Source organism: Pelodiscus sinensis, chromosome 10 (genome assembly GCF_052426305.1).
Source record: "Pelodiscus sinensis isolate ZL-2025 chromosome 10, ASM5242630v1, whole genome shotgun sequence".
NCBI classification, from domain to species: Eukaryota; Metazoa; Chordata; order Testudines; family Trionychidae; genus Pelodiscus; species Pelodiscus sinensis.
In genome coordinates this window covers 12,321,473-12,343,851 of record NC_143061.1, presented here as the reverse complement: position 1 = coordinate 12,343,851, position 22,379 = coordinate 12,321,473, and the positions used below count along the sequence as shown (strand labels likewise).

General features: G+C 45.6%; 1 long non-coding RNA gene across 1 annotated transcript; it reads right to left on the bottom strand.

Moving 5' to 3' along the window:
• Positions 1-2,245: 2,245 nt before the first annotated feature.
• On the bottom strand, positions 2,246-21,224 carry LOC112545019 (uncharacterized). The gene is made up of 3 exons (XR_003088400.3): positions 16,958-21,224; positions 16,464-16,630; positions 2,246-3,228 (listed from the first exon to the last, which is right to left on the bottom strand). It is a non-coding gene; the product is annotated as an uncharacterized LOC112545019 (long non-coding RNA).
• Positions 21,225-22,379: the final 1,155 nt, after the last annotated feature.

Sequence of the window (22,379 nt, the reverse complement as noted above, 5' to 3'; positions counted from 1 at the left end):
GCATGAAATCTAACCCCGGTCATTCAACTGATTGCTGGACAAGTGGGAATGCAATATGAGAGCTCTGTAACCTAATTATTAACATAATATATAAAGTAATGATCCAGTGAATGAATATTGCAGGATGGCAGGATTTTCCTGTTAGGCTGTATTCATGAAAGGACTGGTTCACACAGCCTGTCACTCTGTTGTGCTACATTAAAAAAATACAACAAACCTCAGGCCGCTGCTTGTGCAATTGATGATGCAGTTTGAGGGCTCTGGTTCTAAATGACGTGTGAGAGCAACACAACAGAAAATAAATTACCCTGGGACCATCCAAAGAGGAAGAATTATAGAATCTTTGGAAATGATTCCCCCCAACACACACTCTGGGTACGTCTACACTACAGCGCTAATTCGAACTAACTTAGTTCGAATTAGTTAATTCGAACTAAGCTAATTCGAACTAACTCATCCAGACTAAAAAACTAGTTCGAATTAGCGTTTTGCTAATTCGAACTAGCATGTCCACACAGAGTGGACCCTGAACCGGGCTTAAGGATGGCCGGAAGCAGTGCCGGCAGGGCATCAGATGAGGACTTCGAGCGTGGAGCTGCTCTCTCAGGCTAGCCGAGGGCTGTGCTTAAAGGGACCCGACCCCCACCCCGGACAGACAGTTCTCAGGAGTGCCCCGCTTGCAAAGCAGTCCTGGCTTGGATTGCCCGGAGTACCCACACTGGGCACATCACAGCACTCGGCCTTCAGACCGGCTGCACTTGCCGCAGGCTGACATCTGGAGAGAGGGGGTAACTGGGGGGCTGCAGGAGAGCTTCCACTCCCAGAAGCCCGCAGAGCCAGCCTAGTCCTCCCCATCGGGGGCTCGTACCCCATTCCTCCCTCACCTCCTTCCACTTACCCCTCCCTAGCCCCCCTTCCTGATGTACAAAATAAAGGACAATTGTGTTCAAAAATAGAATCTGTTTTTATTGAACAAAACTGGGGGAGACTGGGAAAAGGAGGTGGGAGGGGGGAGGGCAACTACAATGATGAGGGGTTTGGAACAGGTCCCATATGAAGAGAGGCTAAAGAGACTGGGACTTTTCAGCTTAGAAAAGAGGAGATGAAGGGGGGATATGATAGAGGTCTATAAAAGCACGAGTGGGGTGGAGAGGGTGCATACAGAAAAGTTCTTCATTAGTTCCCATAATAGAAGGACTAGAGGACACCAAATGAAATGAATGGGTAGCAGGCTTCAAACTAATAACAGAAAGTTCTTCTTCACAAAGCAAATAGTCAACCTGTGGAACTCCTTGCTGCAGGAGGCTGTGAAGGCTAGAACTAGAACAGAGTTTAAAGAGAAGTGAGATCAATTCATGGAGGTTGGGTCCATGAAGTGGTATTAGCCAGGGGGTAGGAGTGGTGTCCCTGCCCGAAGTTTGTGGAAGGCTGGAGAGGGATGGCACGAGACAAATGGCTTGGTCACTGTCTTTGGTCCATCCCCTCCAGAGTCCCTAGGGTTGGCCGCTGTCGGCAGACAGGCTACTGGGCTAGATGGACCTTTGGTCTGACCCAGTACGGCCATTCTAAGCTCAGGGTCGGGGGTCTCAGTGGACCACCTTGATTTTCATGAAAACCTGCTCCTGGGTGGCCAGGCTGGCAACTCTCCTGCCCTAGATGGCCGCTTTCCAGTGCCTAGTGCGGAGGTCGTGGACGAGGTCCACGATGTCTGCACTGGACCAGGCGGGTGCCCGCCTCTTGCAGTCCTGAGCAAGCTCCCGGGAGCTGCCAGCCTGGTCCCGGGAAGAGGGGGAGGGCTGGGGGGCATCGGGTGGTTGGCTCGAGCCGTGCCTGGTGCAGGGTCTGCTGGCTGGGTGCTGACAGGCTTGCACCTGGCACGGGCACCGTAGCCAGCCCATGCCCCTTTAAGGGGTCCGGGGCCGGGGCCGGGATGGGGACAATAGAGTTTCCCTGGTGTTGGCCAGAGTGGCCACCAGGGAAAGCTGGGGCAGGCTAGCCTCCCACTAGTTCGAATTAAGGGGCTACACAGCCCTTAATTCAAACTAGTAAGTTCGAACTAGGCTTAGTCCTCGTGGAATGACGTTTACCTAGTTCGAACTAAGCGCTCCGTTAGTTCGAATTAAGTTCGAACTAGCGGAGCGCTAGTGTAGTGCCTATCAAAGTTAATTCGAACTAACGTCCGTTAGTTCGAATTAACTTTGTAGTGTAGACATACCCTCTGTGATGAGAGCCCACTGCCGGATGATCTGTTATAAACACATAGCACAAGATTTGCTATACGAAAGCGGGCCGCCAATCAATGTAGAACTGGGACTGAAACCAGAAAAGACAATAAGAATGCAAAATATTTTAGTAAGTGGTAATCCCCAGTATGTTGATCATGTTTCCTGCACTTCCAGATGATGCTCTCAGTTTAGATTTAAGACAATAATGTCTCCTCATTCCATGCCTGGGGCATGAAAAAAAAATGCTTCGTAGTCTATGTCTGCATTTACAGCAGAGTACAGAGTTGGCACTGTAGGTATGGCTATGTGCCATAGCGAAAGGCATTCTGTCTATGCCTGTCACAGCGGCGTGTAGTAAACGTGTATAATTCATGCATCAATAAAAGGTTCTGGTGGTATTAAAAAAAAACAGGAGTGAAGAAAGGGTGCTAGACACTGTGTTAGGGGCCAGCCCAGTTTTCAGTTCCAACATCTGAACATTTCGATTATTATCCAGACTGAACCTCCAAACTCTGAAGTTTTGAAGTTTACCCATCACTAGGAGGTTGCTTTTTAAGGCATATACATTCCCCTTTTTCTGGGAGATTCAAGCACTTGCTACCTCCACAAAAGGGCACCCAAACCTGGGAGTCTCCGAGAGAAAACGGGACACTTAACATGTGGCATATACATGAATACCTACCCAACAACAGTGTTAGGTTCCTTTCTCTGGCTTCCAACTCCTAGAATATCTAAGCAATGATACAACAATCACATTAGATTGTCAGGTACCAGGTAGGATTAGTTCTAGATGAGCCCCTTTCAGCAGGCAAAAAACGGACATTTCATGCAGGCCTTTTATTCATTGGATAGAATCAATTCTCACAACTTCGTTTTCCCTTCCTTTAGGTTGTTCCTTCAGAAAAGAGAATCTGAGATGTTTCTCCCATTATAATGATATATTGACTTGTAATGTACTATTCCACATTTTATGTTTTATAGCTTTCTAGGCTTGGCGTGATCCCTGGAGAACAAAAGAAACAAAGCTTGAACTCAAATCATGTGGAAGCCTGTTTCAAATAAAAGCTCAGTTAGAACCTGGGTTTCTATGAGTTCTAAACATTGGCACAAACCAAAAGCCAAGAACCGAATACCAAAATTCCAAAAAAGAGAAAGAAAATTGAAGACAAACAGGTCTCTTAAGCTAAGGATAGAAAAATTTATAAAGCAACAAGCAACTGATTTTGAACTCTGATTAAGAAACACAATATTTGTCATGGTTTCCAAAGTTATGGAGACAGCAGTACATTCTATTTTTCTTTCAGTATTCTATAAAAGTTCTGGTAGATGGATAATTTCCACCTCCATCTGAAATGTGATCTGAGGTATCATATCCCTGGGAAACTGAATCAGGAAACAGCCCTCTCTTGGAATTTGAAACTTAACATGTGCAGCAATGAGTCAGGAATTAGAAATTTTGTTCTATCTAGATTACAATCCCTTACTACAGCTGGTCAAAACTGTTTCATCAGAGCCAAAACTTTCTGTGGAGGCCTATTGGTTTTGGTGATGTTTTCACTGGAAACAGTTTTGTCCAGCAGGAAAAAGAGAAGAGATACAAATCGAAAAGCAAACAGGGTTTTGAGCTAAAACCCACCATTTCCACACAAAATCCTGATTTTTTCCCCAAAAAGCATTGCACATGATTCGGTTTAGTTCCAATATGGAACAGAAACAAATTGTGAATCCTCAGAAGTTGGCACAAAAGTGGAATTGTCATCTTCCGGCCCCTCTATCCTTTACTTTACATATAGCTGTTTTATGACTGTTAAACTGGAAATGGACAAAATTTGAACTGAGATGATCCTCAGCTAATGTAAATGGATTGCAACAGAGCTGCCGACTGTCACTCCACAGTGTTTATAATCATGGGTGACATCTAGGTGCCAGTATACTGCTGATCTACTAGCAGCAAAGACTGATTGAGTGCAGAAGCAATATCACATGTTTTTGCCCTCTTCTCCTCAGATGGCTTCACAGTGATTTTGAATATAAAAGGGAACATTCACAATGAAATACTCATGGTACCTCAGAGTGGAGAGAACTTTTACTTCCTATTGCAGTTGGCTTTTTTTTTTTTTAAGTTTTGTTTGTTTATTTGTGGACCAAACTTTGTTGAACAGGAGTGATACAATTTCATAAAGACTATTACTTACTGTGAACATTGCACTTATATATTAAAGGTGCTCTTTGTACTAAGATGTGTTTCATTTTATTGCAGGATGTGTCTTTCAATTCTGCTATTGTGTTGAAAGGAACCAAATTGAATGTGAGAGATACTGGGAAAGTTTCTGCAGGGTTTGGTTTTTGTTCTTGGTTTACTTTCAACCAAAGGATTGGCTGGAACTGTTTTGGTCTCACTACCCTTAAGATGAAGATCAAGGCTGAGGGACATAATGGGTCTGGGGCCTGGAAAGGACTGACATATTACAGAAGAGAGCCTGATAAAAGTGTAGACAATGGAAGGCAGCTTGTAGTGTTTGGATTTCACAGTGGAGGAAGCTCACATGCCCAGTAGAGAGTTATCAGGAGGCATTATCGTATTGTTTAATTAAAAAAAACACCTCATGAAAAATACACTGAGATCATGCTGTCGGGGGTGTCCACATCATTTGGTGCCCCATGAAAGAACCCCTGGCTCCTGCCCAGTAAGCCAAATGCCCAGAAACATTCCTCTAGTGAATTAATTAAAGGGCTCAGAGTCACAATAGCTGTGAGGTAAACTTTTATTTCCCTGACCTATGTCATGTGAGTGGGGCGAGTAAACAAAGAGCAGTCTCAGAGAATTGTTTCCACATTCCATCCCCAGATCTATGGCTGCTCCCCCTGGTTTCCATCTGAAATATCTTTCCTCTCTGGTCAGTGCCAAGTAACAACTTGTTTACACCATTCTTTCATATTACTCAATATTGCATCTTCTTGCAAAATTCCTCTGTGCCCACTCCAAGGAGCCAGGAAACTCGCTTTTTACTACCTCTCTGAACCCACCAAAGATCGTCTTCTCCTTAAAAGGTTTATCATTATTATTGGTTTGAATTTCACTAGCCCAGCTAGGTCCTTTAGATCAGTGGTGTCCAACCCATGGGTTGTGCCCCCCCAAGGGTGTCGCTGATGTCTTCCTGTGGGGTCGCGACACTTGGATCCGGCTGGCCGGGGGCTGAACCCGGCCATTGGCAGCCCCGTGTCACTTAGATCCGGCCAGCCGGTGGCTGGGCCCAGTGGTTGGTGGCCCCCGCAGCGCGGCACCTAGATTTGGCCAGCTGGGGGCTGAGCCCGGCAGTTGGTGGCCCCCATAGTGTGGGGGTCGCAGATCAAAAAAGGTTGCACACCACTGCTTTAGATGCCCAGAGCCCTGGACCTAAATCAGTGGTTCTCAAAGTGTGGTCTGCAGATCACTAGTGGTCCAACGTCATCTTGCAGATGGGCCTTGTGTCCTGCATTCCCACCCCCTTGGTGCGGTTGGAGCGCCAGCACCAGCTTCCCACTGTGGGGGAGGGGAGAAACCTTGCAGGCAGGATCCAGCTTGTGAGGGCAGGAAGCAGCTCCATGCACTGCTGTTCCCCTTCTACCCGGCTGGGGAATGGCAGTGCAGGAAACCACTCACCTGGAGGCTTTCCCCATTGCTCCCATTGGTCAGAGTCATGGCTAAAAGGAGCAGCAGGAGGCAGAGAGCCAGGTAAGCGCTCCCCATCTCTCTCCTGCCAAGACCTTGTACCCCCACCTGAATCCTCCCTTCCTCCCTCCCCCTCCACACCGCTCCTGCACCCTCCTTCCCGGCCAGACGCCTCCAACCCCTAGCCTACTCCTGCACCCATTTTGTCATCACAGGTGGTTGACTGGTGGTCCATGGAAAGGTCTGTGTTGAGCAGGACGGGTCATGGGCCAAAAAGTTTGAAAACCACAGACCTAAATGATTTGAAAGAGAGCCTGAAGAGCTCATTGTAACCATATGGTCACAGAGACCAAGGAATACCTTCATGACATTACATCTCTTTTCCACACAGAGCTCTGACCCAGCAACAGTGACCTTATTAATACAAATCACCATTATGTTGGCAATATACAATGCATGTGCTCCTCTTGGGTTCTATTTGGCAGCACTTGAAGGAAACAAGAAGTGTTATTGAAAAAGTAAAAGCCATTACCATTTTTCAGGAGTGAATTAAGTTGCAGGTAGGGGCTTCTCTCGGAGGAAGAAATTACACCTACATAGCACACGCTAAGTGAATCGCCGTCCTTTCAGCGCCCACTCCATGCCATTTCAGTTGAGAAGCCTCCTGCATGGCTCTGCAACTCTCATGATAAGACTATTTCCAGCTCTTTGGAAAGTCTGTGTAACACTAAGTGGGAACGACAGTAAAAATGTACACGATGTATCTAAACTTTAAAAATTAACATTGGTATTTATTTAAAAATTTAAGTTGGCAGCTCTCCAATTGTTCATGGCTTACATTAACTTAGGCAAAGACCCATTACATTGCCTTCAGACAAGAATGTTTTTTGAAAAGGCAGCTTTGCAGAATTTAAAGAGCACAAGCTCTTTGTTTCAGACAGGTTGGCGAGTGCACAGTTCAGTTAAATATATTAGATGAGAGACAGGTCTGATGCAAAACCCTCAAAGTCTGGATGAAGGATATTCTCCTGCCTAAGGGGTTGACCAGGAGTGTAGAGACCTAGCTTCAGTTCCTAGCTCTTCTTTGTACAGCTCAGAGCTAGTCATTTAATTCCTTGATGCCTCAGTTCTCCATCTGTAAAATTCACCTCTTTTCATCTATATCTACTCCAAACAGAATGGTTGTGAGATCTTTAGGGCAGGAATTGTCCCATGCCGTGTAGAGCTCTGACCTGAGAGTCCTGTAAGTACTATAGTTACTACAGGTTGAACCTGTCTAGTCCGGCACCCTCTGAACCTGACTGGTGCTGAACCAGAGAATTTGCCAAATCATGTGAAATCAATATTGTCTAGCAGCCTTACCAACACTTCCACTGCTTACTGGGCTCTTAGAATACAATTGGAGTAAATTAGAGCTAAATAACAGCACAGAACCAACTGAAACCCAGGACTGGTAGCTGTAAACAAACTTTATGAGACCACAGGAAACTTGCCAACATCCATGATAAGTTGACCTCCGGCTACCTAAAATCATGCCTGACCATGGATGTTGCCGGACCAGAGGGTGCCAGAGGTGCTAGAGAGGTTCAACCTGTACTTGTAATTATTCAGGGAAATTCACACTCAAACATGCACACTCATTACTATTTCTATAGCGCACTAGTCCTGAATGTTAGAAAAATAGATTTTAATCTGAACCTTCCTATTTGACTCTAACTCCTACTCATCTCCAAAAAGAGCCAAATTCTTCTCATGTATCTACTCCAAACAGAAAGCTGAGTAGCCAGAAAACTCACAAGAAACTCAATGGCTGTTCTGAGCTGATATTTTAGGTGAAGCCCTACAATGCACTTTTCAGTAAATGTACATGTGCCTGTTACTTAAGCAGAAGTTTGAAAGTTCTAGTTATTGCTCTCTTGTGGCTACTAATCAATCAATGAAATTCTGCAACACTTACATACATAAAGTCAGGAGTTACCACAACTCTGTCCCAGGTCCATCCTTCATCTGGATTAAAAAATAGGAATGCTGCACAGTGTTGGGATGAAGGTAAATTTTGTTCTGTTCTGGATTAATTTCCTAATCTTTCTGAAAGAATCCATATCCAAGTGCCTCTATGGTAGAACCATCTCCCAAGAAATCATGTTCTTATTAGGGATGTGGCTCCATCACTAATTAGATTAAGAAAGTTTGAGGCAGGAAGAGACCATTAGATCATCTAGACAGAGGGTGGATAAACTTTTGGTCCAAGGGCTGGGTAGGAAAATTCTGGGGGGCCATGAATGTAGTGTTGGGGTGCAGGGTGGGGCTCAGAGCAAAGGGTGGGGATGTCAGCTCCAGCCCGGTATTGCTTTCCTCAGGCAGCTTTAGAGTGCCAGTGCAGTGGGGCTAAGGCAGGCTCCCTATGTGCCTTAATCCACCTGGCTCCCTGAAATGGCCAGCATGTCCACTAGCGGCTCCTGGGGGGTGCAGCTAGCTCCACTTGCTACTGACATCTGCAGGCACCACCCCTGCAGCTTTAGTGGGATAGATGAGAGGCCCACAGACCATAGTTTTCCCACTGCTGATCTAGTCTGACCTCCTGCACATCACAGGCCATTAAAATTCACTCAGTTACACCTATATTGAAGGCAATAACATATGTTTGGCTAAATAAATGAGACTATGGGACAAAATAGTCCTTCACTAAGTTGGGGTTTAAAAATTAGACAGAACACCAACTCTGGTTTGTTAATTGTCAGCATGAGGAGCAGAAAGTGACATTCATCCTAACCCATTTTTCTTCATAAGTGGCACTGCATTCAGATACAATGCTTGGGCTTGCATTTTCATCATTTTGTGCAGTGGCCTGGCCTTTTTTTTTTTTTTTTTTTTAAAGGTATGGGGAGGGAAGGTTTTTTATTTTATTTTTAAAAAATATACATGTAACCCTATATTTGTATTAGAGAAGGTAATAGAAATAAGCCTCGCACTTTGCACCAAAGTAGTGAGGTTCGTGCCTGGGGAAGTCCATTCCCTGTGCAACTGTCTACTTGCACAAAATCATGCATTTGCAAATGCAGTTTCAAGAGCTCTTTTGGGAATTGGGACTATATCTATAGCTGGATTTGGGGATTTTCTAGTGTACCCTCAATTGCAGCATTAAGCATTAATCCAGATAAATGAGCTGACACATTTTTGTGGCTCACTGAGAAACCGTTCACTAATGTGTACAACATGATGAAAAATGTATGGTTTTCCAGACAGTTTCTCATGCTTGCTAGAAAGCCAGCAGCTGTTCAGTGGCAATAGTGTCAGTCCTGTATTGTCAGCTCCTATCCAGACTTTTAGCACTGATTAGAGTTTTCGATATTGATTCAGCAGCTGTTCTTGTTAGCCTATAGAAACAGGTAGGCTTCTAGGCTATGCTGCTGCAGTAATGAAACGAGAAAGAAATGCCCTTAAAACTTTCATGATTACAGACACGTCTTTAATGGAACTTTAAAATTCTAAATCTGCTAAAGGCAAAAGAACCAATTAAGTAGCAGAAAGAAAAAAATTAAATTACTGTAGATTGTGTTGATCAATAGATAATGGGCCAGATTCTTATCTCCATTACCAAATTGTCCAGTAGCATTACTCTGAATTTATGCTAGGGTAATGGAGAGCAGACTCTGGTCACAGGACATCTTTAATTTTTCAATATAAATATTATCTAAAATTTATTTTTGAAAAAGTTTGTTGTTTTCCTGCTTTATATGTTCCCTTATGGAGGGAAATGTGTCAAAGAACATAATGAGCCAAATGCTACGACCCCTAAGACAAGTTCAAAGAGGATAGAGAGAGTCTGTTCTTAGCAGTGACAGATGACAGAATGAGGAGCAATGGTCTCTCAAGTTTCAGTGGGGGAGGTCTAGATTGGATATTAGGAAAAACTATTTCACTAGGAGGGGGGTGAAGTACTGGAATTGGTTACTTAGGAAAGTGGTGGAATCTCCATCCCTAGAGGGTTTTAAGTCCTGGCTTGACAAAGCCCTGGCTGAGATGATTTAGTTGGGATTGGTCCTGTTTTGGGCAGGGGGTTGTACTCAGTGACCTCCTGAGGTCTCTTCCAACCCTATAATTCTATGATTCTAAGTCGAAGGAAAACTGCCAAATGCTCTGACATGAGGAGGTATTTGAAGTGAGATGAGAAGGATCCCTCCCCCCTCAATGGGTTAAGCCATGTGCACTGCTCTTCCGGTCTCCTGTTTAAGTTATGTTGCTGTCAGCTAACTCCAACATGCCTGCACCCTAACCCTCCTGAAGAGGCAGAAGGCAATTCATCTTGCTCATGCCATAACTGTCCAGTAACTTTCCTTTCAGGGGCTCTGTGAACATGAAACCTGCTTATGTACATTTCTAAGACATTATTAAGACTTCTTAAAAAAACATTATCCTGACTAGGACATGTATCTCAGAATCAAGAGAGAGCAATAAAATGTAATTCTTATTTGCATGTGTGATGGGGCAGACCAAGTCCTAAGGCGATAGAGAAGTCCTCCTGGTGGGCTAGAGTGGCTACTGAGGAACCAGCCAATCAGGGGCCAGGAGGGACTGTATAAGAGGAGCTGCAGGACTAGAGGCAGCTCAGTTGCAGCCCACACCCAGAAGGGAGAAGGTCAGGGGTGACTGGTTGGCAGAACCAAGGACAGCTCAGTGTGGAAAGCTATAAGAATATTGTCTCTAGGAGGAGAAGCTCTGGAGGCACCACTCTCATACTGAGCAGGGAAGCAGACAAGAGACACTCAGAGATACGCTACAAAGAGCACCAGGATGGGCCCTTGTTAGAAGTATAAGCCAGAAGAGGTTTGTGAATGCACAAGCAGTGTGACTTGGCCAGAGGGCTGAGTAGCTGCAAGGCTTTCTAAAACTGAGGACATGCAGGAACCCACATATGGCCAAATGGGGGCGCTCATGTGAGGTGATTGCCGACCCTGTTATAACATGAAAGCTCATTCCTATGACATAATGGCTGCAAGATAGGTTTGGATAGATAACTTCTCAGAGTGGGAAAAACTCACCCAGCTTTAGGTAGCAGGAGTGAAGGGATCCCCCTACTGTTGTAGTCCTACAACACATAGGCAATGGCAAGGATGCTGGAGGAGTTTTCATAGAGGGGGTGCTGAGAACCACTGAGCCAAACTGGAAGCCTTTTATATAAAATAAACTATGTCAGGCCAGGGGGCGCTGTAGCACCACCAGACCTCTAATTCTAGCACCTAAGGGCAGGTGCTCAGAGGATTCAGTACTCCACGGGTGCTGTAGTCCAGGATTATTAGACAGCTTCTATCTAGGCTAACACAGAGGATGGGACTTGCAAAGGTTGAGTGGATGAGGAAAGACCATGAAGATGAGTCAATCATTATCATTAGGAACTCCAAGATCAAGGATCTGTGCCTTGTTGAGCCAGTAACAAATAATAAGAATCCATTTCCTGTGTCCACAAAGCTTCCATTTTATGACTATGCCAATTCAGCGGCCTCCAACCCCCAATAGAAACCTACACAAGAGTTATGGCCTTTACTCAGACCCGAGGGCAGAGCAGTAACTAGAAGGGAGAGTTCTATCCCTGCATATTTCTCCTACACATAACCTCTCAACTTTGTCTTTGAGGGAAGGGATTGACTTTCACCCAGACAGCAAGAACAAAAGATTAGAGATAACTACTATCAAAAGCCCTGTTGGAATCTTCTGTGGTGCAATCTCTGCTGCATTCTTCACCCAAATACTCACACCCATCCCCAAAATATCTTTAAGGAACAAAATTTCAATGGAAATATTCACACACACCCTTCCTACCTCATAAGCATAGTGTGGGAGGTGATCCTATTAGCTATGGTTGAGAGTATAATTTCCTTAGAAGCAAAAAGTCACCAAAAGAAATGGATTGTAAATAATGAAATTTTGAAAGGAAAGTGCAAACCTTGTAGCAGAATAATCATATTCTAATTTTGACTTATGGCTCATCCAATTGCCTATAGATAGCAAAAAAAGCAATAGTGTTTACCTTATTACAAAGGAATTAGATTAATTGGGTGGATGAAAAGTCACCATCAACAGAGCTTGGAAAATTCCACTAAAAGTATTCATGAACATTAGTTGGACTGAAACCCATGAATCTGTTTTAAATTACAGCACTTTTTATTGTTTTTTTCCTCAGACATACAAGAGTTAGATTTCTGCCTGTAAAATGTTTCTATGAAAGTCTTTCAGATGCTCTTCCAACTATAAGGTCAACACCAACCTATGCATGAGAGGTTCACGCCTGACCAATTTGAAAACCCTTTGATTTCCCTTTTCCTTTTAATAGACATTTCAGACAAAGAGTTGAGAGAATACTGACACTTAATTGCCAAGTCACACACTACAAATAATGAATAACAAATAGCAAACAGTGAAAGAAAATAGTTTATCCAAAATCCCAAGTGCTGAAAATATGTTACTAAACTATGTTTAATATCAGAATACTAAATCAATCCAACTCATGTGTAAAAGGTTTCAAATAAGCTACTGATTACAAATACTTTGTCCAGTGAAAGTCACCATGAAGACACCTATTGCAGTGTCTGTCAGAAAACCAAGGGCATATGTAACCCACACATGAAGGGTGTGTCTAGACTACAGGGTTTTGTCAACAAATGTGGATTTTTGTCAACAAAACTGTATCTGTATCCACACTACCACCAAGTTCTGTTGACATAACGTCGACAGAACTCAGCAATTTTGTCGATGGCGATAAATCTCATTCTACGAGGAATAACACCTTTTGTCGACAGAGTTCTGTCGACAGAAGGCATTATTGCATCTACACTGTCCTTTGCGTCTACACTCTCATGTTGACAAAGCGGCTTGCTTTGTCGACAGAACTGGATGCAATCTAGACGCTCTTTGTTGACAGAAGCCTGTAGTCTAGACATACCCCTAGTGTGGTACCATAGGCGTGCACAAGGGGTGTGCTCGGTGTGCCCAGGCACACCCTAATGTTTCAAAGGGCCGCCCTGGTGCGCTGGGGAACGGATGCTGCGCAGGATTTGCCATGCATATGTGGTTAAATCTGGCGGGTCTTAGGACCCCACAGAAACAGGCGGCAGGGAGCAGAATCGTCACCCCCGCCTCCCCAACAAGCGAGGTAAGTTTAAACCCTGGGCGGGAAGGCAAGGGATGGGAGCAGCGCGGCGAGGCTGGGGGTCGGCTCAGCTCGGCTCGGGAGCAGCACAGCTGGGGTTGGGTCAGGGCAGCGGCTGGGCTTAGGGTGGAGGGGCCCAGGGTCGGGGGCAGCGCAGCTGGGCTCAGGGCGGAGGACGGGGGGCAGTGTGGCTGGCCTGGCCTCGGGTCTGGGGCAACGCAGCTGGACTGGGGGGTGGGGGTGGGATGGGGAGCAGTGCAGCTGGCCCGGGGTCAGGGGCAGCGCGGTGAGGTCGGGGCAATGGGCTGGCCTGGGGGCGGGGGTTGGGGGCAGCGTGGCTGGCCCCTGCCCCCCCCGAGCTGCATCCCATCCCCCTTCCTCCCAGCCCCCCTCATCCTCCCTGCCAACCCCGCGTTCCTCAAACACCCTCCCAGCTCTGCTTCCTACGCCTCCTTCCTCCCAGCCAGCCCTGCGGCCCCTGACCCCCCCCGCCAGCTCTGCTTCCCACTCCCCGTTCCTCTTGGCCAGCCCCCTCCACTAGAGGCTCCCAGTGTCGATTGCGCCCCACCTTCCAGTCATTCCCCTCACCACCGCCAGGCTTCAGTCTGGCGCCCAGCCAGAAAATCAGGAAATATGAGACATTGCATGTGTCCGGTATTTTCTGGATTTTTTTTTACCAGACAGAGGACCCAAAAACTGGAGTGTCCGGTAGAAAACCGGACACCTCACAAACCTATGAGTTGGACCTGGTGCAGGCACCAAGTGATGGGGACTGCTGGAACTTTGGGAACCAGAGACTGCGGGGTTGGGGTTTGTGGCCCAAAAGGGGGCTGAGAAATCTAAAAGACATTAGGGGGAGCACCAGAAGGGTGACAGTCAGGGTGACCCTAGAACTCTGTTACAGACCAGCTGGTGGCTGCTGGAGGAGGAGGGAAAAATAGGAGGAAAGGATCAGAGCGGAAGGAGCTTGTGCTGAGGGGAGGGGGGCAGGTCAGGAGAAGAAAGGAGAAGGCACCAAGGGACAGGGTGGAGGAGAGACACAAATGCCAGGGGGCCAAGTGGAGACAATGAGGAAAAGGGCAGGAGGGAAAGTGTCAGTGGGGGGGGGGGAGGACAGGATGGTGCTAGGAGAGGAGAGGGGAAAGGCTTTGGGGGGCTAGAGGGGAGAAGGGGAGGTGATGGGAGAAGGCTTGAAAGAAGGGATGAGCATGAGGAAGGCAGGGATAGAGCAAGGCATATGTGAGGGCACAGGGGAATGAGGGGAATGGGGGCAGAGGGTGGTGAGGGGGTGGGCATCAGGAAAAAAGAGGGCAAATGGGGCAGGGGCAGAGAGGGAAGGAGGCGGCACTAGGAGGGTGCAGGGGTAAGGGAAGGTACAGGTGCCAGAGGATTCTGGGGGTGAAGCAGAAGGGCAGACACCTGCAGGGGATGGACCAGCACCAGAGGAGACAGGTAGGGCAGGTGTGTAGTGGGAGATGTTAGGAGAGGGGATGAGGAGGAGTAGCTCACATGATCAGAGTGGGGCTACTGGAGGAGTGGGTACAGGAGGGAGAGAAGGGCTGGTGGAGGGGGGCAGGTCTCAGGAAGGCTGAGGGCAGTGAGAAGGGCAGGAGTCCTGACAGCAGAGGTGGGTGAGGGTTGGGGGGGGGGCGGGCAGCAGGCACCAGGGGAGCTGATGGAGCAAGGGGAGGAGATATGGCAGTAGAGGGAAAGGGAAGAGGTTTGAACTCGAACTAGGAGGGTAATGTAGGCATACCGCACTTGCAAATGAAGCCCGGGATTTGAATTTCCCGGGCTTCATTTGCATAAAGCCAGCCAGCGCCATTTTTAAATGCCGGCAGTTCGAACTCGTGGAATGAGGAGTACAACTAGTTCGTGTAGCCACGCGGCATGGGGTTCGAACTGCCGGCATTTAAAAATGGCGCCGCCCAGCGCTATGCAAATGAAGCCCGGGAAATTCAAATCCCGGGCTTCATTTGCAAGTGAGGTATGCCTACATTACCCTCCTAGTTCGAATTAGGAGGGTAGTGTAGACATATCCTAAGATACTTATTAATAATTTGGGTGCCACAGTGGCACATCCAAACAAGCCACAAACTCAGTACTGGTGCACAACACAAAATCTATTGTGCTCATGGGAGGAAACTCTTAGAGGGGACACTTCCCCCAGCCTCTCCACCCCCCAAATTAATGTCACACACATTGGGTTAAAGGGAATGCAGGATAGTTGCATGAGGGGGGGGAGTGTTGGTGAGAGCAAAACTAATCCCTATTGGTAAGAGGATGGTGGAAAAAGTCCTTGGGGAGGGGAGGGAGGTGGTCACATGAAACCTTTTATTTCTGGTCATGTGTCCATATTGCCCCAAAAGTATTACCCCCAGAGGCGTGGCTAATGGGGGCAGAGGGTGTGGCTAATGGGGGTCAAAGAGTGCATTTAAAAACATTCTTTGGGTGCACACCCTAATGAAATGTGCTATGCACGCCTACGTGTGGTTCACTATTCCATGCAGTGTCATCTAGACCACAGAAACAGCTACGATCAGAAGACCTCTACAGCATGGGCTGGGAGCCAGCTAGCTTTTAGCTCAGATGGTAGAGGCTCCTATACTTAGCTCTATCGATCCCAGGTTCAAATCCACCTAATGGTGGTTACACATAGAATTCTAACACCTAACTGTAACTAGAAACAGTTTCTCTTATGGGCCCATTCTTCATTTTCATAGTTTGTGTTATCACCCAAAGCCCTCAAGCAAATCCATGGAAGTGTTTCAACAGAATTGGTGTTGGACCAGGCCTAAGTGTATGTCTACACTAAAAATAAAGAAGGCCCGTGACAGTGAGTTTCAGCAACTGGATTAATTGATTCAGGGTCACACTTTAGAGTGTCTAAAAAAAAGGCATGGAGATGTTTCCACTGAAGCTTGAGCCTGCTTTCTGAAAGGAGGGGAGGCAGTGCATAAAGATATACCCTACATTATTAGTTACTATTTATTAAACACTAGAATAAATTGCTTACGGAGGGTTGAGCATCTCCACCATTGGATATTTTAAAGAGAAACTTAGAATGTATCAAATAAATGGTATGACAGTTTTTCAGCTTCTCTTCCAATCATACATTCAAAACCAACCTATGCATGAGATGTTCATGCCTGACCCATTTGAAAACTCTTTGATTTCCCTGTCAGGGATGCTATAGATGGTGCTTGGTCCTGCCATGAGTGCGGGAGACAGGACTTGAGAAATTAGAAATGAAAATAACCTCTTAGGTTATGCTACTCAGAGAACATCGCCTTGGTTTAAAGGCAGAAGGATGATTTCAAAAAGCACCTTGACTCTTCTTCAGATTTCACCTTAAAATGCACTACTTTGTTGCTACAAAGCTTTCCTTTGGACCTCTCCTCTCATTTATAGCAGAAGTCTTATAATATATGCAACCCACCTGCCAGGCAGTTCCAGTAGCAGTCAGGGCCAACTTCAATATCTAGGGGTTCCTCTCCATCCTTCCAACACAGAACTGGCTTAAGGCCTACCCAGTAACCTGGGAAATTCACACAACCTTCTGGGCACCTCTGAGCGGCAGTGCTTCCCCACTCGCAAGCACAGAATCTGAGTGTAGAAAAGAAACTTTTAATAAAAAGGGAGAGAAGTAACATGGCGCTAATTTGGGAAAACACCACACACAAAGTTCATAACCAAACCCTGAAGTAAACGACCCAGCTCAAGTAGGTGGGGCAATGTCCTTTTCCTCTCAAGCTCTTAAGTCCAACAACGTAAATGTCCCTGTCACATATCCAGCCCTTCTCTCCACCCCAGTCACAGTCACTGTCTTTGGTCAGGGCAGACCAGAGTTCAGAGGTGCATCTGCAGACTTCACCTCACATACTGAGTATGGGGAAAGTAGGAGGCATCTCACCCACTCCACTGGTTACATACCATCTGCCTGCTTGCTGCTCTCTGGTGCTGCTCTGCTGGTCATTCGTTGCCCCTCACTGTTGCTGGTCTGCTGGCTGTTCCTCACGCTTCACCATTGGTTGTCCTTCGCTGCTGCCACTCTGCTAGCTGCTCCTCATGCCTCTCCATTACCACCCTGTTGGCTGCTCATGCTGCTTGTTGCATTTTCCACTGGCTTATGGTGGATTTGACTCTGGGCCAAACGTAATGATTTCAGCTCTCAGTGATTTCAGCTCTTGGCCCAAAGCACAGTCCAGCCACAAGAGATTGCAGCAGCCACTGGAGTACATTTACATACAAAAGAGACTCCTTATGGAGCCTTTCTTTTACTCTATCATTGAAACAGCATGAGAAACAGGTCAAACCAGTCTTGCAGCTCACACCCAAAGGGCATGCAGCTTGCTGATTCACCTCCCTCCCCAGCTTAATCTATAGTGCCCTGAAAGTCAAACCCCTGTGCGTCCAAAATTCTTTACACTGATCGTCTCTTTCCTTTGAACTGAGTTAAACATAATCTGAATTTTGTGCATCTCTAGTAAGTGCAAGCATTGATGATCATATCTTACAATTCTTGCATTTAGGGTTAGCACAGCCACATTGGTTACAATGGGCAAAACACCTTTCTAACAGTTGAATATCTAGCAGGCCTAAGCAAACTGAGTGAACTGTATTTACATAACCCCACCCGTGGATGGGCCAGGGCTATGGATGTTACTAACTTCTCTGTTAGCATTGCTCCTCACTGAGTGCCACTAGCTCCAAGCCTGATTGCAAAGCAACCCAGCAAGCTAAGTCAGGCCCAGTGAGCTCCATCCAAATGATGGCTTGGGCTGGGAGAGCAATTGGTCTTCTATTTGGCCCTAAAATGGCAGCAGCACAGTGGCTGCTCAGCATATGCAATGCTTGCACATCATTTCTGCTTCCTGCTCCTGCCTCCTTGCTTCATTCTAATTTCTGCCTTCTGGCTCCAATTTTTGTCTATGTCCAACTATGACTCCAGCTTACCTTTTGACTTCTGATTCTGGATCTGACCTCTGGTTTGGCCCCTCAGCCTTGACTCTGGCTTCACCCTTGGTGCCTGATCTTTAGATGTACACTCGTTATTATCCCAATTGCCATCCCAACCCCCAAGCAAGGTCCTGCTCCACACATTAGGTAGGTTGTCTGTGCCCTAGCAACTTTCAAAGTGCTCTAATGCGACTCAGTATAAGCTCACTAGGTATTTTCCTCTTTTCTGTTTTTGTGCTCCCCCTTCCTCACTTTTTCCATTTGTACTGATTGGGAACAGGTCTTTTCATTGGTAGAGGGTTTGTATTAAAGGGCACCAGGCTACTCTTTGTGTGAGATATTGCAGTAATGACTGGATGAGCATTTGATCTAGTTCATTCTTTAGCTGATGTTGAATATTTTTAAACAAAGTGGGCTGAAAACTGGGAGACTGAACAGAATTCAGAACTATGCTGATGAGGAACAAGACTGGAAGCCATTAGCCACATTAATTCCTCTCCATCCATCCAAGAAACATTAAGAGGAGCACCTTCTCCACTAGGATTTGGACCAAAGAAGAAAATGCAGGACATGAGTGAAATTTAAGTGATACATAAGCTTTATGCCAGCACTTTGCACAGGGGTGAATTTGATCCTCTGGGGAAACAAACTTTAATGTGACCACAAAGGAGATATCTGACACTTCCTGACAAGGGAGAACATGACTTTCTTAAACAGTACAAAGTTATGATGAGCAATTTTTAAAAATAACTATGTATGCTTTATGATCTTGGATTCTTTCATTCCTTTACATCTTTAATTGTGGCAGCAACTATTAACTCAGTAAATGAAAGCTTTGGAAGGATGATTATGTGGGAGTATTTCAAGTCATAAGTTAGGTCTTTTTAACTCAGTAATGGCCAAGGACTAATTTGTTTTCCATTTATGTCCTGAAAAGTTGAAATATGATTTCCTTGAACTGTCAGTGCAAGCAGGGTCTGACTTAATTACTACCTAGCAAACATCTTAAAATCAAATTCAGAGATTCCAAGGTGTACATGTCATGAAGCACTGGTAAATCCTTCAACATCTCCCTGGGAAAGGATTGCTACATTTGATTGATGAGTCTGTCCTTCTGAAGGTCTATCTATTATGTAGCTGCAGTCATTAAAGGCATTACAAGTGCATTGGCAGCAAGGAATTTAGGCTTATGAAGGTTCTCACATAAATTAGGATTATATTCATGAACGTCTGGTTTGGAAATTATTCACCCTAATTTCACCAGACGGAGACAAGGTCTTGATCAGAGCTTTGAAAAAAAACAACAACAAGCATGCATGTAAATCATATGTTGTTAGCTGCAGTTCACAATCTACTTCTCCATAAGGGACTGTAATAATTGCAGTAAACTGGTAAGGTAAATTAGCCTGGGGGATCAGAGGGCTGCTAATGCTATTTCAGATCTACATATGGTTCGTCTACTTGTGCAGGCTAAAATAAAATAGTGCATAAAACAAAGGGAAAGAAATAGGAACTTATATAAAGGAAGGGCAATGAAGGCAGTCATTTTATAACAGCTATCACTGTGCTTGTTTGCCACGGGTCTTCAGTACCAGGGAAAAACAGGAGTTTAGCTAGTCTGGCACACAGCTAATAGTTTCAATTGGTCTAAAAAATCTCCTGCTTCCCAAGTTTACCTTCACTTTCCTGCTTTCATTGCACTCCTATGTCCTCTCTCAAAGAAAAGCTCAAGCTTTGAGAGAGGCTAAATGGCAAATTACTTGCTGCTGCAGGAGGACAGCAGACTTTGAGACCCTTCTCAGTCCCTGAGGGTGCATCTACAGAGCAGCGTTATTTCGGAATAACTGCCGTTATTCTAAAATAACAATAAGAGTGTCTACCCAGCAATTCCATTATTTTTAAATAAATTTGAAATAACGGATGGCTTATTCCAACTTCTGTAAACCTCATTCCACGAGGAATAACACCTATTCCGAAATAGCTATAGTGTGGACTCTCCATTGTTGTTATTTCAAAATAGCTCCTTCACAGCGCCATTCAAAGTAATTACTTCCCAGCGCCTCCTGGGGCTCTAAATAGAGGTAATGCATCCACATTAAGGGAGCCTGCCTCAGACTAATTTTGAGGCTTCTCTGTGGTGTAGACGTGCTATTTCAATATAAGCTACTTTGGAGTATTTCTTCTGGAATAGCTTATTTCAAAAGAAGCATGCAGTGTAGATGTGAGAGAGAAAGAAGAGTGCAACTTTAAACAGAACAGGACTTTCCTTCTGCAGGTCAGCTTGTCTGTTTATCTACTCCTAGAAGCAGATCTTTAAAAAACTCCAGAAAGTTCCAGCTGCTTCCTGGCCATGGTTAACCTTTGCTTTCTTGGCATGGAGCTCCAGGGCCTTCTGACCTAGTCTTCCTTCTGTCCCTCTGATTATCACGCTATGACAGCACCTTTCAGTAAGCATTGGCCATTCTGAGTTAAAAGTCAAAGAAGCATCAGTGGTGTAACACGCTGTCCTCCAGTCACAAAATAAACTAAGTCCTGTTTGTGAAGAAATTTGCATATGTTATACAATATACAATGACTGTAAAATAAATGTTACAATCTATAACAACCCATTGCAGCATTCACGAGATGAATGAAACTCCATGATATCTTTATAGTGCCATAGGTGCTGGGAGAGACCTTTGGGAGTAACAAAACATAGGCACTGCCAAATAATCTCACATTCGTCTCCACAAGTAACCAATGCCTTATGCTTACAAAAAATGATGCAAGAAACTCCAAGGTGGACACTTTGGGGTATAATCTCTCAGCTGGATGTTGGGTTATGACCCACACACATCTCTGCTTTTTCAGGCTAACATCTCAGCTGGAGTGTAATTCTCAGTTCCTTTGTTGTGTTTATTATGGTCTTTAATGAATATTTATTTGGAAAAGGAGATAGGATACCTGTTTAGCTGCTGATGGAACAAGTCTTGATGCCCTTCCTACGTCTGTATTAATTCTTAGAGTGAAGTAAATGGGAATTTTGCCTGAGTGAGCTTTGCCCTAGCAAAGCACAGACTGGAGTAAGAGCCTTAGCTAGCACACTGGGATTTTGTCTGATTAATGATGTCTGGACTGGGCTAATATTTCCCTGCAGCATAATGGGCCTGATTTTGGCCTTATACCAGTATAAATCATTAGTAACACCTCAGAAGGACCAACTAGCTTTGACTCCTGCTCTTATGCTAAACTCTGTTTTCTTTTACCCCTCTCTACCTCACTTGTTCATTTGATTGATTTGTTGCCTCCTGACTGACCTAGATTGTGAAGTTTCCGAGGCAAGGACTTTTCCTCATCATAGAATCATAGAATCATAGAACTGGAAGAGACCTCCGAAGGTCATCAAGTCCAGCCCCCTGCTCTAGGCAGGACCAATTCCAACTAAATCAACCCGGCCAGGGCTTTGTCAAGCCGAGACTTAAACACCTCTAGGGATGGAGACTCCACTACTTCCCTAGGTAACCCATTCAAGTGCTTCACCACCCTCCTAGTGAAATAGTTTTTCCTAATATCCAACCTGGACCTCTCCCACCACAACTTGAGACCATTGCTCCTTGTTCTGCCATCTGCCACTACTGAGAACAACCTCTCTCCATCCTCTTTGGAACCTCCCTTCAGGAAGTTGAAGGCTGCTATCAATTCCCCCTCACTCTTCACTTCTGCAGACTAAACAGACCCAAGTCCCTCAGCCTCTCCTCATAAGTCATATGCTCCAGCCCCCTAATCATTTTGGTTGCCCTCCGCTGGACCCTCTCCAATGCATCCACATCCTTTTTGTAGTGGGGGGCCCAGAACTGGACACAATACTCTATATGTGGCCTCACCAAAGCCGAATAAAGGGGAATGATGACATCTCTGGATCTTCTGGCAATGCTCCTCTTAATGCAACCTAATATGCCATTAGCCTTCTTGGCTACAAGGGCACACTGTTGACTCATATCTAGCTTCTCATCCACTGTAACCCCCAGGTCCTTTTCTGCAGAACTACTACTTAACCGGTTGGTCCCCAGCTTGTAACTATGCTTGGGATTCTTCCGTCCCAAGTGCAGGACTCTACACTTGTCCTTGTTGAACCTCATCAGATTTCTTGTGGCCCAATCCTCCAATTTGTCTAAGTCATTCTGTACCCTATCTCTGCCCTTAAGCGTATCTACCTCTCCCCCCAGCTTAGTGTCATCCGCAAACTTGCTGAGGGTGCAATCCATCCCCTCATCCAGATCATTAATAAAGATATTGAACAATACCGGTCCTAGAACCGAACCTTGGGGCACTCCGCTAGAAACCGACCGCCATCCTGACATCGAGCCATTGATCACTACCCGCTGGGCCCGGCCTTCAAGTTATCTTTCTATCCATC